A 2,882-nucleotide genomic window follows, 5' to 3' on the forward strand; every position below is an offset into this window, starting at 1 on the left:
ACCGGCAGAGCCGGGAACAGACAGTCATCATGGGAGTGTTCCAGGAGGGAAGGGAGGGAGAAAGGGAAAACCATGTGTGTGTTTGTGTGTGCCATTTCCTCATGGGTTGAAGGCACTGGGTCTTCAAAGGAGACATAGGGTGGTGCACAGTACACACACACACACACACATCTTGATACACACTGCTTGTGTGTGAACTCACAAACATGTTGTCTGGGAGGTAGCTAAGGGAAAGATCACAATAGCTCTCTCCTTCTGAACTTACAACAGTCAGTCTGTGCACAGGTTACACTCAGCACAGACGAGATTAGACCATGAGATTAGCAGACCTACAGTACACATAACAGTACATCATTATGTATCTGACTCACAGGGACTCTGAGACCTGTCTGAACACAACCCACGCTCAAACATGGATGAACTGTCACTCAAACATGGATGAACTGTTTAGATCAGCACCAGCCCACCAGTCTTCATGAAATATTACAAACTCCAATTCCCAGCCTTCCTGTATGTGTGCAAGGATTGTGAGTGTGTGTGTTTCCTGCTGTGTGTGTTGTCAGACGTGTGTGTATGTGTTTCCTGCTGTGTGTGTTGTCAGACGGGTGGTCCCTCGCTCCGGTCCCAGTGGGACTGAGAGGAACGGGGGACCGCGGGGTCACAGCCAATCAGAGAGCGGCCCCTCCCTTCCGTGCTTCCTGCCCTGGTTGCCGTGGTGCCGGTGAAGAAGTATTCTGGGATGGTTCCGGCAGCGTTCCCAAGACAGGAAGCGCAAACAGCACACTCCCGGCCGCCAGGGGGCGCCGCTGAGAGTGTAGGATGTTTACACTTCCTGAAACTCAGTGGTCAGAGGTCAGAGGTCAGACGGAAGGCTGAAGAAAAACACACAAACATTTTTTTTCTCTCTAAATATTCTTTGTGCAAAGCAAAGGATAAATGGTTGGGTTTGGCTACTTGGAATTCGAGAAGAATTCTCTATAAAAATTCTAAAATGCAGGACCCTGAGGGAATTCTGTGAACGATACCACAATTACATACTCAAGCATGACTAGAGAGTGACAATCATAGGACGACATGTTCAATCTTTAAGGATAATAAAGAGGCAAGTTTCAAAATCTCAAGTAAGATTAATGTCCTCCCTCCTGTCCTTGCTGTCTTGTCTCCTAGTTCCTGTCCTTGCTGTCTTGTCTCCTAGTTCCTGTCCTTGCTGTCTTGTCTCCTAGTTCCTGTCCTTGCTGTCTTGTCTCCTAGTTCCTGTCCTTGCTGTCTTGTCTCCTAGTTCCTGTCCTTGCTGTCTTGTCTCCTAGTTCCTGTCCTTGCTGTCCTGTCTCCTAGTTCCTGTCCTTGCTGTCTTGTCTCCTAGTTCCTGTCCTTGCTGTCTTGTCTCCTAGTTCCTGTCCTTGCTGTCTTGTCTCCTAGTTCCTGTCCTTGCTGTCTTGTCTCCTAGTTCCTGTCCTTGCTGTCTTGTCTCCTAGTTCCTGTCCTTGTGTCTCAGGCTGAGAGCCAGCTGGGGGGTAGGACAGGTAGGAGAGCCTCATCTGAGCCACCAGGCTCCCTGGCCCCCGTCCAAACTCCCTCTCCTCTCCTCCCCTCCCCTCCTCCCCTCCCCTCCCCTCCTCCTCTCCTCTCCACCCCTCCTCTCCTCCCCTCCCCTCTTCCCCTCCTCTCCTTTCCTCTCCACCCCTCCTCTCCTCTCCCCTCCTCTCCTGAGGATGTGACCACTCCCTGCCACTGCAAGCCAAGTCTGACTAGTCTGAGAGCGACTTGCATTCTTAGACTAGTAATTTACTTTCCCTCTCTCTTTCCCTCTCTTTCCCTCTCTTTCCCTCTCTCTCGCTCTCTCTCTCTCCCCCTTGCTCCCTTTTCCGCACATGTGAATTAAAATAATTGACAACAATTGGCTAAGACAAGGGTTGTAGAGTTCACCCTAACGTGCTCTACAAGCAGCCAATGGGTGGAGGCCTAAAATAAGGTAGACCAATCAGAGCACAGCCTTGATTCCCTGAGTTTCTGTGGGTCTGCACCGTGGGGGCTAGGCTGGGACAGAGAGCAGCTGGCCAGGGTCCTGATGCAGGAATCACCACTCTCACACACACTCACAAACACACACACACACACACAGGTGTAAAGTTCCAGTCACTGAAGGGCACCTATACCTTCCTGATGAGTAGGCATGACGGAGGCAGAGTCCCATGGTAGAACAGAGCTTCAATCCCATGCAGGATTGGAAGATGTCATTTCTAAAGAGATCCCTCCAACTCCAGAATGATACCCCACAAGGCCGAACAGTAATCAAGGTCAAGGTCAAGGTAAACTTTATTATCCACAAGTAGGAAATTCATGTGGTCACCATGTTCTGACCCTGATAGTGAAACTTATAGAAGTGGACAGTGATAGTGATGGCAACAGCAGTTGATAATGATAATAATGGCAGTTGATGTTGATGGTAATAGCAGTTGATACTAATAGTGATAATAACAGCAGTTGATAGTGATAATAACAGCAGTTGATAGTGTGAATAACAGCAGTTGATAGTGATAATAACAGCAGTTGATAGTGAGAATAACAGCAGTTGATAGTGATAATAACAGCAGTTGATAGAGATAATAACAGCAGTTGATAGTGATAATAACAGCAGTTGATAGAGATGGTAATAGCAGTTGGCTGCTGCAAACATCCGACTGAAAGCCCTATATGAAACATCAGCTTCCAGTCAAGGATGTTTACAGTAGCCCGTACTGCCAGAGAAACAACCAGCGCACCGGCACAGAGAAACAACCAGCGCCCCGGCACAGAGAGACAACCAGCGCCCCGGCACAGAGAGACAACCAGCGCCCCGGCACAGAGAGACAACCAGCGCCCCGGCACAGAGAGACAACCAG

The sequence above is a fragment of the Osmerus eperlanus genome, chromosome 6 (assembly GCF_963692335.1).
Source record: "Osmerus eperlanus chromosome 6, fOsmEpe2.1, whole genome shotgun sequence".
Lineage (NCBI taxonomy): Eukaryota > Metazoa > Chordata > Actinopteri > Osmeriformes > Osmeridae > Osmerus > Osmerus eperlanus.